This window comes from Aulostomus chinensis, chromosome 1, assembly GCF_037954235.1.
Source record: "Aulostomus chinensis isolate RoL2024-O1b breed Wild chromosome 1, RoL_Achi_v1.0, whole genome shotgun sequence".
NCBI classification, from domain to species: Eukaryota; Metazoa; Chordata; class Actinopteri; order Syngnathiformes; family Aulostomidae; genus Aulostomus; species Aulostomus chinensis.
In genome coordinates this window covers 33,163,004-33,178,825 of record NC_141320.1, presented here as the reverse complement: position 1 = coordinate 33,178,825, position 15,822 = coordinate 33,163,004, and the positions used below count along the sequence as shown (strand labels likewise).

Genomic DNA, 15,822 nt, shown 5'->3' with positions numbered 1-15,822 from the left:
TCTGGACCAGTTATCAAAATAGGATGATAAAGCAACAATCAGAGCCAAACCTGAAGTCAGAAGTGCACTGTCAGCAACACTGCCAGCAGCTCCTCTCCCAGTCATGGGAGCTTCAGGGACTCTCATCAGCCTTGTTTTCCCATCGACCTGCACAACAACACAACAAAGACCATCCTTGATGTGTCTGCATAGAATGCATTTGTGTTGTGGACCCACATCCACCAAGAGTGCAACAGCATCCTCCTCAGTAGCCCTGCCTCAACACCAACCAGAACAGCCACAGCCACAACCCCACTCAGGACCTGATTCCAGAAGAAAGAGGGTCAGGACTGCCCAAGCAGTCAGGACAGCAGGACAAATGGATTGTGCTTCAACTGCAGGAAACATCTCTGGAAAGAACACACAGAAGTGACACACATGAATCTAAACACACACAATCAATCAATCAACCAATATTTCCATGGATAAGGAAGCCTGACAAGGTCACCAAGAGATGGAAACAACTTGGAGGATAGAAAATTGTTTTTAGTTTTTTTTTTTTTTTTTTTTTACAGCTGATTGAAGACGTGGGTCAAAACCGACCGTTACCATAGAGATGGGAACAGAAAGCTGACACAAGAGGAAGGTTCCAGCTCTGAAAAAAGAGTTTGATCAAAATCTTGAACTGCCAGTAGAAATGTCCTTTTGTATGTTGACCTTTGTTGACAGAAGTCACTTTAGCTTGGCAGTGAAAAGAATGGCTGCTAGCTTGACAAAGAACTGCACAAACCAGGTTCAAGCTGGACTTTGGACCCTGGTATCTGCAACGACTCCATCAACTCCTAATCTAGCAGCTCTGCTGGGTCCAACTATTTTACAGAACATTTGACAGACCTGAGGAGCAGTGAGGACACACATGAGTTGATCACATGATCCACTGAAGCACCATTTTACCTGCCACTGAGGTCACCAACATGAGCTGGAGTTGGGAATCTTGAACTGAACCTGGTATCACAGCGACACCTGCTGCTGCAAAATGGAACAGCAACATTGAACCCAAGTACAGGATTTGAGGGAGACTGATGGTCGCTGTTTGGGTTTTTGAAGAACAAGGAAGAACAAGGTTCAAGCTGGATTCTCAGAGACTATTTCCCCAACCTCTACATTGTAATCTGCACTGCCATCCAGTCACATGACTGAAGTCATCAGTCATGTGACTGAAGTCATCCAGTCATGTCAGTGATGTCACTTGGCAGGACTGTCATTGCCGTCACATTCTAGAAAAGAATCCAGACTCCACTTGTGGCTTCCATGATAACTGATGGACTTCTGGTTGGAGGCTGGACGATGATGTTTGGAATCGAAGGAAAACTGCTTGTCCAAATTCCATCCATCCATCAATCCATTCATTGTCTTCCACTTATTCCTACATTAAGGGTTGCGGGGGGGGGGGGGCTGGATCCTTTCCAAGCATCAACGGGCGAGAGGCAGGGTACACCCTGGACAGGTCACCAGTCCATCAAGTGGTTAGCACTGTCACCTCACAGTAAGAAGGTTCCGGGTTTGAGCCCCGGCTCCGGCACGGGATCTTTCTGTGTAGGGTTTGCATGTTCTCCCCATGCCTGCGTGGGTTCTCCCCAGGTACTCTGGCCTCTTCCCACCATCCAAAGACATGCAATTGGGGACTAGGGTAATTGGATGCTCTAAATTGACCGTAGGTATGAATGTGAGTGTGAATGGTTGTTTGTCTCGATGTGTTGGCCCTGAGATGAACTGGTGACCTGTCCAGGGAGAACCCTGCCTCTCGCCTGTTGACACTGGGCTGGGCTCCAGCCCCCCTGCAACCATTAACAGGAATGAGCGGAAGACAATGGATGAATGGATGGATGGATGTTTGTGAAAATTAAAACCAGACAACCACTGTAGTCCCGCCTACATGATAAGCGCCATAATTTTTCTCACACGTCTTTTTTTTTTTTAGACTGGTTCCATGGTGTAATGGTTAGCACTCTGGACTTTGAATCCAGTGATCTGAGTTCAAATCTCGGTGGAGCCTTCAGCAGGTCTCTGATGGACTTCGAAAGAGGAATTGCATTTTTCTATGGCCAACTCCTGCTACTTGGCTGTGGCTGGTTGGGAGGAGGCTCAGGCCCTAACAACGCTGCCACCACCTTCAATTAAGACCTCAGTTTTGTCCTGGTTGAGCTGGAGAAAGTTCTCTGTCACCATGACAGGTAAATGGACATCAACTGGTCCTGAGTCATCAGGAGACACGGCGATGTGAAAAGGAAAGAATCGCTGCTAGCTCGACAAATAACTGCACAAACCAGGTTCAAGCTGGACTTTGGACCCTGGTATCTGCAACAACTCCCATCAACTCCTAATCTAGCATCTCTGCTGAGGGTCCAACTATTTCAAAGAACATTTGAGCATCACAACACTTAGCAGGACCGTCAAGTTGGATTCTCAGAGACTATATCCCCAACCACTACACTGGCATCTACACCTGATCCGGCTGTGGTGCAAACATGACGGTTGTGGCCCACAAATGAAATACAGGTTTTAATGAAAGCTCCAAAATCCAAGGTGAAATGAAAATGTGTGGAACTAACCGGATTCGGTCCGAACATCCGAAGGTGCCAAATACTGAAGTAAAATCAGAACTGGACCAATCCTGGGTCTGGTGTGGTGCTGATCTGCAATCGGGATGCAGGCCGTTTTTGGGCCATCGTGCGTCTAGACACTGTTTGTGTTCAAATTTAAAGTCCCACAATCAGAAGTAGCTGAATCTGACAGGTGAAGGTTTGGAACTACAAGATGGTTGATGTTTTCTTGACTTGATGCTCTGACTGTCAGGGTAGATGACAGCTTCTTCTGCTGCTGCATCTGAGTGGCTAGGATTGGAGCTTTTACCCTCCAAGGTTGTTTGGTTCCAGGGGAAATTCTAAAATTCCAGTCCCCAACCTGGGCTGTTCTGAAACTCTTCTCCTGAATCACTCCTGAGCTGCAGCAAGAACAAATACCAGTGCCAACCAGATCAACTTCATGGCTGCTAACAGCCTCAGACACTTGATTTCCATCAATCTGGAGCCAAGAAGGCCCTCACCTGTGGTTCTCCTCCAGGAGGGTCCAGGTTCTGCCATTGGGGCTCCTGGTGCCACTGCCAGAGAGCCTCAGCTGCACACTGCAACATTTCAACAGGAGATTGACATTCCTTCAAATGTCCTGACATCTTATTCCAATGGTTCTGTTCCATATTTATATTTCAAAATAAATCATACAATGAGGGGTGCACGGTGGTGCAGTGGTGCAGTGGTCAGCACTGTGGCCTCACGGCAAAAAGGTTCCGGGTTCGAGTCCCAGCTCTGGCACAGTATCTTTCTGTGTGAGTCTCCATGTTCTCCCTGTTCCTGTGTGGGTTCTCTCTGGTACTCCAGCTTCCTCCCACCATCCAAAGACATGCAATTTGGGGATGAGGCTGATTGATACTCTAAATTGACTGTAGGTATGAATGTGAGTGCGAATGGTTGTTTGTCTCTGTGTGTTGGCCCTGCGATGGACTGGCGACCTGTCCAGGGTGAACCCCGCCTCTTGCCCGTAGATGCTGGTATAGGCTCCACACCCCGCGACCCTTACTAGTAAGGAATAAGTGGAAGATGACGACAACGATCACACAATGAAAGCTGCCACAGCTGGTTTAAGAGAGCGAACAAGCTAAGAGATCTGAAACCAGTAAAAAATGCTTTTCTGTGTGCAAACTAGTGAGGGGCATGGAAGGATATTTTACCACCAATACAGAACCCAGACTTTAGTCATGTGATGAGATGGCGACTCTGATTATGAAGTTAATGGACAAAATGTGAACTGAAAGAAAATACATTAAAAAATACGAACTAAACTAAATAAATAAATAAAGAAGCAGCACAAATAACGTTTTCTTCTGCACAAATTTACTGGAATTAGACTGTATTTTTGGTTAATGAGTCGATGAAAGAGTGTCACATATATATTATATACATGTGATACATGCACGTGGCTTTGGACAAAAGCTCAATGAAACTGTAGGATTGTAGAATTATTTAAACGTACTAAGTGGACTGTTTCAGGTTTCTAGAAGACGCTTCAGCTCTCATCCAAGAGGCGTCTTCAGTTTTCTTCACTGATGGGAGGATTTATGGCTCTAAGGGGGCGGGACCTTCTCCAGAGGTGATTGACTCATGCGAGCTCTGGATTTCAGAGTTGTTTTGGTCAGGTTATGAAAGGGAAGTTGACTCAACTGGTATCTGTGTCAGTTAAAAGCCTCACAGTAATTCCATAATCTAGGAGCAGAAACTAGAGACACTTGCGACGAGGATGGGATTCGAACCCACGCGTGCAGAGCACAATGGATTAGCAGTCCATCGCCTTAACCACTCGGCCACCTCGTCTGCCGACAGCGACCCTGACCTCTGAAACAGATGAACTCTTTGGAGCCCATTTGTCAGAAATGGACCCAGCAGGAGCCACTGAACACAACTCTGACATCATCAGGCTTCTTCCCAGCAGCTTGGTGCTCCAGAAGGAAGAATCCAGACCATCGCTACATCATCAGAGTGAACACCAGCTGATGTTTACCAGTTTAACAAGCCTTTGACTGCTAAATGACATCCAAGCTAAGATTCTCTTGTCCTGATAGAACAAGTCAATGTTGAAGAAGATGAGAGCACCAGTCTCTTTCATCCAATGCTGGAACAGCGTTAGACTGAAGGTCTGAAGGTCCCTGGTCTGGTCCAGGTTTCAACAGGGGACCAGCATCAGCCAGCATTTAAATGTGGACAACAGTGGAGGTGAAGCCCACATCAAGGAAACAAGCCTCCTATCACTGTCCTGTGCTGAGTTTCTTTAAAAAAAAGTGAGACAACCTCAAGATTTTCTGTTTCCTCTTGTAGGATTTTGCCACAGAGAATCAGAGCCAATCAAAAGCTTGTTGGACTTTAACGTTGGAGGACTGAACAAGTCATGACATCATCAGTTTTACCTTCACAGGTGCTCAATTTACTTTACTTTCAATTTTACAGAGGTAGAACCTGAAATCAAAGCTGTCTGTCCAAAGAAGTGAGAGCTTCCCAGGTTGTGATGTTCTTGTCTACAGACTCTGTCTTGTATGGAGCTTCAGTCTTTAATGAAAAGACTCCTCCATTAATAACATCACTGTGCCTCTGCAGTGAATCAGTCACTCCATCCATTTTCTGTACCACTGATTTGTTAAAGGTTATGGGGGGGTTGACATTTGGTGAGAGGCAGGGTTCACCCTGAACAGGTCACCAGTCCTCAGGTCCACTGAACAGGTCCCCCATGTGAGATGATGGCGTTGAAGGCAGAGGAGAAGTCCAGGAAGAGATGGCGGACATAGGAGTTCCTGCTCTCCAGATGGGTGAGGGCTCTGTGGACCACTGGTGAAATGGCGTCATCAGTGGAGCGGTGTTGCCTGTAGGCGTACTGGTGGGGGTCCACAGAGACATTGATGGAGGCCTCTATGTGGGCCTTGACCAGCCTCTCAAAGTACTTCATGACTACTGGGGTGAGTGCAATGGGTCGGTAGTCATTTTGGCCTGTCACTGTGGAGCACTTGGGGACAGGGACAATAGTGGCAGTCTTTAGGCAGGTGGGGACAGATGGCAGCGCCCGTGAGGTGTTGAAGATGTCCGCCAGCACCTTGGACAGCTGTTGTGCACAGTCCTTCAGTCCTCACCCTGGGATGTTGTCTGGGCCTGCAGCTTTGCGAGGGTTGATTCCCTGAAAGGTCTTCCTCACGTCTGCTGTGGTCACACTGAGGGGCGTGTCGTCAGGTGGTGGTGTGAGTCTGGTGTGGGGGGGGGGGGGTGTCAGGGTCCTCGAAGCGGAGAAGAAACTGATTGAAGGAGTGAGGCGCTGGACCTGCTCTACTTGTGAAGTGTCATGAGATAACATTTGTTGTGATTTGGCGCTGTACAAATAAAACTTACGACTTAAATGAAAACTGTCTGGGGGGGGGGTGTAGCCTCCATCAGGGATGTGTTTGATGTCTGAATTCTGTCTTTGATGTCTGAATTCTGTCTTTGATGTCTGAATTTTGTTCATTGATCTCCTGCTTCAGTCTTTGATCTCTGAGTGATCCTAAACTCATCAAAGGATCACATCACCTTCACAATCTGTAAAGACCCTGGGTGTCATTTTGGACTCTGAGCTGAATTTCATTCCACACGTCAAGAACATAACTAAGAGAGGTTTTTATCATCTTAAGAACAGAGCCAGAATCGCCCGTTCCTCTCAGGCCAACACGGAGGTGCTGATGCATGCTTTTATTTCCAGTCCTTCAGATTCTTGTAGTGCCCTGCTGCTCTCTGGTCTCCCCAAAACAACCATCTACAATCTACAATGACTCCAGAACTCTGCAGCACGTGTGCTGACGAGGACCAGAGGGCGGGAGCTCATTACACCAGTTTTAAAGTCGCTGCATCGGCTCCCCGTGTGCTTCAGGATCAACTTTAAGGTTCTTTTAGTAGTTTTTAAGTGTCTTAATGGTCTTGGCCCACCTTATTTATCTGAACTGCTTTTATCATATCAACCTTCGCGGACCCTGAGGTCCTCTGGCACCGGCCTTTTAGTCGTTCCAAGACTCAGAACTAAAACCCACGGGGAGGCTGCATCCAGCCATTTTGGCCCAAAGTTCTGGAACAGCCTGCCAGAGAACATGAGGACCGCAGAGACTGTTGATGTTTTAAAAGGAGGCTCAAGACTCCCCTTTTTAGCTTAGCTTTTAACTGACTTAGTCTCTCTTATCCTTTCATTTTATCACGATATCTTATTGTTACTTTAGTCTTTTAATTATTTTATTCTACTTTTTTATTAGCTCTTAAACTTTTAGATTTTATATATATTTTATGTCATTCTGATATTTTAATATCATTGTAATTTCTGTTCTTTCCTATTCTACCTTCTTTTAGTCTTAGTTTTTAGCTCCAGTGTTTCCTGGTGGGGGCCCTCCACACTGGGAGGTGTGTCTAGTCCACCCACAGGGGCGTCATCCTTGGGATCGTCCAGGCCCAGAGAGCTGGGGGGCTCGGGGGGGTCTGGGTGGCGGCGCTCCCTGTGGTTGTGGGCTGTGGCACCTCCTGGTGAGGATGGCCCCCATAGGTGGTCTTTCCTCACTAGGATTTTCAGTGCCCTGCCATGTTCCTACTGACAGTCAGTGTGTGGTTGTGTGTATGCGTGTGTGTGTGTGTGTATGTGTGTGTGGGGGGGTAGTGTGTGCATGTATGAGGTCATGTGGGTTGGGAAGGCTGGGTTCTTAACATGTATTTATTGTATTGTTTTATATTTTATTGAATGTTGCCTGTTTTCTCTCAGTTCTGTGAAGCACTTTGTGTTGCAGTCTCTGAATGAAAAGTGCTGTACAAATATAAATAAAGTAAACTAAAGCAGACGGACGACTCGAGAATGAGAGAGGAAAGAGTAAACAAAGCAGACTCTTTTGAGGTTTTCTCCTTGGTCCCTTCATTTTTTGAGAAGACACTGGACTCAACTGCTGTCCATGATTCTGGATTGTGTTGATTGCGTTGTGAACGAGGATTTGGCCAGGTTTTGTAGGCGGGATCACTGGTGTGCAAACACACCTGACGCTGTGGAGAAAAGATGGCGAGCCACCCACAGGAGAGAGAGAGTCGGAGTGGAAAATGGCGCTGCAAACCTCACCCACCCAGGTGACACTGACCCTGACGGTGGGATTGTGGTAGGACAGAACTGACAGGTTTCACAGAGACACCTTGAATTTCTTTTGGACTGATAACGGACTGAACGAAAAGACTGCTGATGAATGGGAGAGACTCTGATTATTGATTTGTGAGATTGAGTTGTAAATTGAAATACTTTGGCCCTGAGTTTTATTTTTATAACTTTGTTTTGTTCACGTTTCCTGATTGTGTGCCAAATCGGTGTTACATGAGTGGGTTGTTGAAAGGGAGTTCAAGCTTGGATAGAGCCGGTGAAACAACCCAACAGGAAGAGGGAACGTAGAACTAAAACTCATAAAAAGGCTGAACCAAGATCAAATGAGAACCTAGACTGAGGAAACTCAAATAGACACCGTGAAGTAAACAAACAATCATAGAAATCCAGCCACCAAATTAAAGCTCAACTCAAATAAGTCGGGTTAACTTCAAATAAGACTCAAAAGAGGTCAATAACCTGATTCTCCTGAGGTCTGGTTTCTGTCTGTTGGTTGGAGGGAGACTCCTTTATTGAATGTGTGTGGATGTAAAGGGTTTGGTACCAATAGTTTTTGTTTTTCTGACATTTTCTGTCTATAAAGAAGTCGGCAGTTTTATTCACTGACTAGTCTGTGGTCTGTTATTCTTACATTAGAATCAACCACTCACGTGAGCCTAAAATCTCTGGTCCTCCACCTGAAGTGAGACACATGGGAACTTTGACCCTCATCAACCATGCAGGGAGGAGTTCTCAGAGTTTGATTGTGCTGATGAATCATCAGAACTCTCCATCACGCCGTGACGAGGACATCTCAGTGTCAAATCTGTCATTTCCTGTTGCCAGTAGGTGGCGCTGTGGTCACCACTGACCTGTAGATGTGTTCAGACTGGGATGTTGATCAAACCTGGAAGTTTCAAACAGACCTGACAGGTGGAGAGGATTCAGAAGAGTTGAAGCTTCATTTTAGTTGGAGCCTGAAAATGAGGAGAGACTGAGGGCTCCCAGGAGTTGCAGGTAGGTGCTGCCCCCTAGTGACCCAATGGAGAACAACATGTAATGACGTGAACGTTCTACATTTTTCCAGTTCTTGACTTCATTCATCCTCCAACTTCTTCAAGCTGGAAGAGAGTGAGATCATTTAAAGTAGAGAGTCAATAATCAGCATCTCATCACTCATTTGTTCTCTGGTGGTGACCTCACGACTCAGCAGTGTGACATTACACATTTCGCTGATGTCATCCTCAAGTGTGTCACTCAGTTCATGCAGCCTTCATTGTTTTATTTTATTTTTTCCTTTCACTTTGATCTTCACAAAGACAAAGTGCGTCTGATGGAGGCACCACTGATAGAGTGGAATGTTTCCATGTTGCCATGATAACGTGAGGCCCCTCACCTCCTCTGTTCCTTCTGCCGGTCGGCGTCAGAAGAGCAAGATGGCTGCTTCTCCATCAGGGTGGATGAGCAGCTCCTCCCATCTCAGGCAGACGCTCCCTGGCTGCATGTCAGCAGCTCCTCAAAGCTCCTTCTGGTTTCTTTGCTCTCCTGATGCTGCGCTGGTGGATTTGTCCACCTCTCATTCTCCAGGGTTCTCAGCCTCATGTTCTCTCCCTCCTGTTCCAGCTCCTCCAAGTTTCCAGTGGAAGTTTGGCTTTTGTTTGCTACTTTGTCTTTTCTCCTCTGTTGGTGCTTTGAGTTCCTTTGTTGTTCTTTGTCTTTTCATCATTCAAGCCTCCTTTTGTTGAACGCTCCTCTCCCCCGTCTGTATTTGGGTCCTGTTCTCCTCCACTTTGGCCAAGAAGGCGGCCCAACAAGAGTCACCAGTGATGTCACAGCTCCTGGATGCCCCGCCCCTTCATCTGGTGCAGGTCGTGTGATGTCACTGAATCCCACTCAGACCAAACCAGTCAGAGATCAGTGTGTTTGTGTCAGTGATGTCATCGCTGCTGACATCACAGCCCTCCATCCACACACGCCAGACTGAGGTGGAGGAGGTGATGTTGGGGTTTTCAAGGTCTTCGTCATGAGTGGGAGGGGCTGAGCTGGTGAATGATCAGCTGACCTGGTCTGGGCTCAGTTCAGATGTTGAGCCACTGCTGACTGCCATTTGCCTGAGGAAGACCCAACGTTCCCCTCAAGAAATGGAGGGCAGTTTTTAGTGCAGCGTTCATTCTGGTTGGAGTTTTCCTTTCCTTTGCCCTGCACCTCTCTGGTGGGGAGGTGCTCCCTGTTGACAAGGACTCAGTGGAGAAGACTGGACCAGGACCTTCACTGGTTCAAGGAGCACCGAGGCAAAGGGAGGCCAAGACCAGCAGCCAGGGTGACCAGTTTGAAAAGCTGCTCCTCTTCCATGCTGACTTGTTGGTGTCTCCTCTTTTATTCCTGAGTGATTTTAATCTCAGCTCTCTGAACCTGAATGGAGCAGAACCAGGAAATCATTGCAGGAAATCATGGAGGAGAAATGAATGAATGAGACTTCCAGTCAAACTGAGACAAACGTCCAGGTTTGGTCATCAAAGATATCTGACATTCATCAGTAGACTGACAAAGATGCTCATTATTATTGCAGCAGATTAAACTAGAGAATAAAGAGGGTCTCACTTTGGAAAAAAATATTGCAGGATATTTTTGTTTTATCAGAGAGGCTTTAATGTCTGTCTTTGATGTCTAAACTCTGACTCTGATGTCATTGGTGGTGACTGAATTCTACCCCCTGACAGACGGAAGGCTCATATTGGTGATGCAGGTAGGTGCTGCCCCCTAGTGACCCAATGGAGAACGACATGTAATGACATGAAGATTCTGCATTTTCCACTTGTGAGATAAAAATACCTCACAGCAAGAAGGTTCTGGGTTCGAGTCCCGGCTGGAGCACAGGATCTTTCTGTGTGGAGTCTCCATGTTCTCCTGTTCCTGTGTGGGTTCTCTCTGGTTATCCAGCTTCCTCCCACAGTCCAAAGACATCAAGAGGGGACGAGGCTGATTGATACTCTAAATTGACCGTAGGTGTGACTGTGAGTGTGAATGGTTGTCTGTCTCTATGTGTTGGCCCTGTGATGGACTGGTGACCTGTCCAGGGTGAACCCCGCCTCTCGCCTGTAGACGCTGGGATAGGCTCCACCCCCCATGACCCATATCAGGAATAAGAGGAAGAGAATGGATGGATGGATGTTGGAAACGACTGCAATACAGTATATAAATATTCTAGTTCCATACATGGGAACCTGGTTCTCCTGCTCTTTAACATCCTCCAATAGGAATGGACCGTCTATGACAAAGTATCAATAAATCTATCAAGGAGGAAGAAGAATTCTGATCAAAGAACTGAAGTCAATCTGGAGATCAGTTGATCTCTGGAAGGAGGAGGAGGAGGCATCCTGTGCTTTTATCTCTCTGTCCATGTTTCCTGCTGTGTGTGTGTGTGTGCGTGTGTATGTGTGTGCGTGTGTGTGTGTGTGTGTGTGTGTGTGTCCCAGCTGCAGCAGTCAGTTCAGGTTCCTTCAGTGTGACTGAGGGAGGTTTCTGTCCGATGGTTTCTCCCAGTGTGAACACAGCCTGACTGCTGATGCTGTGCCGACTCTGACAGTGGTTCAGTTTTTCTCAGTGGCTTTGTTGCTGCTCTCAGATCAGAATGAAAGTTCTCTCAACTCTGAGTTCAGCCTCCACAACATGGAGTCACTTGTTTCTCCTTCCTTTGATCAAATAGCGAACGCTTTTGGACGAGGAGGGAGGAAACCACGGCGTTTCACTGCTTTACATTTAGAATCTCACGCCAAGCCGGAGAAGCAGGTCCTGAATCAGTCACGTGGTCACTGCCGGCTGGTGAGGCTTCGGACGTCAACACATACGTCATCGATACGCGCCTCACAGAACGAGACGAAGACGCGGGAAGCTTTGAACACAACGAGGAAAGAAGGAGAAGTCCGTGAACCCCCGGCCTCGGTCTTTGTCTCCTGAAGGCTGAGTGGCGCCGGTAGAACCTCAACATGTGCGCCGCGCAGCTGCTGCGGGTGTCGGTCCAGGAGCGGATCCTCGCCGCCGCTGAAGACTTCCTGCTGCAGCTGGGAGAAGGAGACTCAGCGGCTGGAGTCCCGGTGCTGAGAGCGCTGCTCACCGAGCGGCTGGCGGCGGCCGCGGAGCAGATCGTGGCTCTGCTGGAGGAAACCGTGGCGGAGTACGAGCGGGAGAACCGCCGGCAGAGGTTGCTGCTCGATGCCGTGCTGAAGCCCCGAGTCAGGCTGGACAGAGCAGGTGAGTCCCCGCAGGGACCTGCTGGGCCCCGAATTCAGCCAGGAAGTGGAGCTGCAGAGGCCCTCACAGAGCATTTTAGGGGATTTTAGGTGTAAAAAGCCATTTCCGGGTTGTGTGTGAACGTCTGAAAGGTAAAATGTAAAAATTCAAAGGTCAAAATCAAAGGGTAAACTAGTTTTTCTGTGGATTGTTGTCCAGCCTTCTTTTGTAGTTTTTACCCTGTCCTGTTCAGCAGCAGCATCCATGTTCCTGGTGCCTTGTTGGACTGAAGCAGTTCTACTCTGCTAAGGAGGAACCTGATAAACTCCTCCTATCACCTTCTGGGTTGAACTTTATTAGGAATGTGTTGGTTCATTGATGAAGCTACCGGACTGAGGACAGGAGAGGACAGGAAGAGAGAGCAGGGACAGGACAGGGAGGACAAGGGGGGGGGGCAACAATAGGAGAAAAACAAACAAACAAAACCAGTAACAACAATAACAACAGAGATTTATCGAGAGTTCGATCGGAAATTCTACTGGTCACCAAGAGACGAACTATAAAAATAGACCAGAGAGAGAGAGAGAGAGTAGAGCCAGCAGGTATTTCTTCTCAGAGTATTACAGTTCTACAACACAGAACAACAGAAGTTATCAGTCGAGAAAAACTCTCACTGACCTGTCTTTGTAGCCAGAGAGGCGTGTATTTTGAGACCAGGTGTGTGTGTGTGTGTGTGTGTGTGTGTGTGTGTGTGTGTGTGTGTGTGTGTGTGTGTGTGTGTGTGTTCAGGTCTCTCACTCATTCTCACCTGGATCATTCTGACACCCACACATACACAGATGCATCTGTGTGGGTGTGTGTGTGTGTGTGGGGGGGGGGGGGGGTCAGACTTCCTGGAAGACAGACCTTCTCTCAAAACAACTCCAAACATGAGAAGAATGGATTTTGGCCACGAACATTCATTCCGCCACCACAGAGGAAAAAAGAAAAAACATTGGTTGCAGAATTTCCAGTGCAGATTTACCATTTGGTTTAATATGATTTTAAAATAAATGTCTGAGTGTGTGATTATGGGTCAGTTGTGCGCTCCATGTGTGTATACGTGTGTGTATGTATATGTGTGTGTGCAACAGTTTGTCTTGGATGCGGTGGGTAGCTGACTGTAGCTGATGTGGGGGACCAGAACATCACACCCCCAGTCCAGGACAGCAGGCAGGTCAGGACCAAACCACCAGGGCACCCAGAAACCCCCTGAACACAGGGAGCACCAGGAACCCCCCCCCCCCCCCCAGGCCACAGGCCCAACCCATGCCAGGACCCGCAGGACAGCATAGGAGCAGCAACCCCCGCCTGGAGGCAGCCCACAGAGAGACGGGGCAGAGAGATGACCCCGGGCCCACCAGGCCCCCCCCCCCCCCCCACAGCAGGAGCTGAGCCCAAGGGGATGGAGCCCCGCCAGCGTCGAGGCCCACCCACACCCCACGACAAGACGGGGCAAACCACAGCCCACTACAACGACCAGGCCCACCGCCCCCAGACAGAGCTACATACCCTCCACCCGTCCCCTGTTGAACTGAACCAAGACAAAACCAAGCTGAGGGGACATTCACACTGTGTTGCTAACTCCTAACTAACTCTAACTGAGTCGTGTGTGACAGGCTGGCCCAGCATGCTGTGCATGTTGGTGTCCTTGTGTCGTTCTTCTGTAGGCTGCTACGGTGCTACCTTGTTAAAAGATGATCCTGTAGACTGGAAGTTATATCAGCCCATTAAAAACAACCTTTTTTTCTCCACTGCCCGGTTGGCCTGGGCTGGACCGGCCATTAGGGAATCATTCCACTTCTCCCAGTGGCCAGCACCTCCCTGGCTGTGAGTGTAGGTGGGCTGACATGTTTAGCATCGGTACAGGTTCCCTCTGGTTCTAGGGACTGAACTCTCATTCTCCTACAGGGTCTCATTCTAGAAATGAACATTCTGACTAGCAGATGTGATCATGAATGGACAAAACCATTCAGCAGAGGGGACCTTTGACCTTTGACCTGGGTGACACAACGTTGATCCAAGCATCTGAAGCCAGCGTTTCTATTCCCAGTTTGCTGACTGGTCATCAGTAGCAGGACGTCTCTTTATTGAGTTGATTTCTGTTTCTGTCGGTTGCTCCACTGTTTCAGAGTCAAATGAAGAGATTTCTGATGTTGCTGTTTGTGTCCTGCAGATGTGGAGCAGCTGCTGGTGATTAAAGAAGAGGTTCCCCCTGAGCTGCAGGACCCAGAGCCCCCCCACATTAAAGAGGAGTGGGAGGAGCTCTGGACCAGTGAGGAGGGAGGGCAGCTTCAAGGGCAGCAGGAGGCTGATATCACCACGTTCCCCTTCACTCTGGTCCCTGTGAAGAGTGAAGGGGACGAAGAGAAACCTCAGTTCCCACAGCTTCATCAGAGTCTAACTGAGGAGAACTTGAAAGAAGAGTCTCTGAGCAGCAGCCCAGTTCATCCTCTGAAAACAGAAGCTGATGGAGAAGAGAGTGGAGGACCAGAACCAGAACCAGCCAGCAAGGTAGATCCAGATCCACTTGTACAACCCCAGACTGAAGACCAGATGTCAGACTCTTCTGAAGCTGAGCCTGAAGTCAGTGAGGATGATTGGGTCAGACCTGATAACACGGCCTCCTCTGAGCACAAGGAACCCTCTGGCTCAAGGAGGAATTTGCTTCAGAAATTGAGACCAGGACAGGAAGTGAGTCATAGCAACTCAAAAGAGCAAAAAATAAAGACCTCTGGCCCTTCTGAATCTCAGACAGAAGTCAGTGAGGATGAGCATCCATGTAGGTGCTCAACATGGAGTTTGGATACACTCATGAGAAGAAAAACTGGGGAGAAACCATTCCCATGCTCAGTGTGCGGCAAAAGATTCTCAAAGGGAAATCTGAAAACACAGATGAGAACACACACTGTGGAGAAACTGTTCCCCTGCTCAGTTTGTGGCAGAAATTTTTCAGAAAAGGGACGTCTGAAAAGACACATAAGAACACACACTGGAGAGAAACCATTCCCCTGCTCAGTTTGTGGCAAAAGATTTTCAGAAAAGGGATGTCTGAAAAGACACATGAGAACACACACTGGGGAGAAACCATTCCCCTGCTCAGTTTGTGGCACAAGATTTTCAGAAAAGGGATGTCTGAAAAGACACATGAGAACACACACTGGAGAGAAACCATTCCCCTGCTTAGTATGTGGCAAAAGATTCTCAGAAATGGCAAATCTAGAATCACACATGAGAACGCACACTGGGGAGAAACCGTTCCCCTGCTCAGTTTGTGGCACAAGATTTTCAGAAAGGGGATGTCTGAAAAGACACATGAGAATGCACACTGGAGAGAAACCATTCCCCTGCTCAGTTTGTGGCAAAAGATTCTCAGAAACGGGTAATCTGAGAAGACACATGAGAACGCACACTTGAGAGGAACCATTTTTCAAAATGTTGCTCTGAAGCTGTGACAAAAGAGTGGGAGAAGCAGGTTGCAGGCCAAATACAGGATTTTTTCAAAAACCACAACGATAAAACAAAATTGAACTAAGATAACAATGGGATGTGGTTGTCAGTCGAGTTCGTGTTGTGGATGTGTAAGGAAGAGATGTTGGCTGCTGAAAATCAAAGTGACAATGGATGAGGAGGAAGAGAGGCTCCTGGCCGGCAAGGCAGTTTCTGTATGGAGAGAGCAACTAACCAACTAGGAGGAATGAACAGCTCCCCACTCTCCAGCTACCTGCTGCAACACAAGAAACATCATGAGAGACACCAGCCAAGGGACCATCACACCCCCCTACAAGAACAGGGTCCTGAAGGGAATCCCGCTACCAAAATACCATGAATGCAATTTTTCTTGAATCC

General features: G+C 47.9%; 2 non-coding genes across 2 annotated transcripts; one reads left to right on the top strand and one right to left on the bottom strand.

Moving 5' to 3' along the window:
- The first annotated feature begins 1,963 nt into the window (after positions 1–1,963).
- trnaq-uug (transfer RNA glutamine (anticodon UUG)) lies at positions 1,964–2,035 on the top strand. The gene has a single exon. It is a non-coding gene; the product is annotated as a tRNA-Gln (tRNA).
- Positions 2,036–4,324: 2,289 nt separating this feature from the next.
- On the bottom strand, positions 4,325–4,406 carry trnas-gcu (transfer RNA serine (anticodon GCU)). The gene has a single exon. It is a non-coding gene; the product is annotated as a tRNA-Ser (tRNA).
- Positions 4,407–15,822: the final 11,416 nt, after the last annotated feature.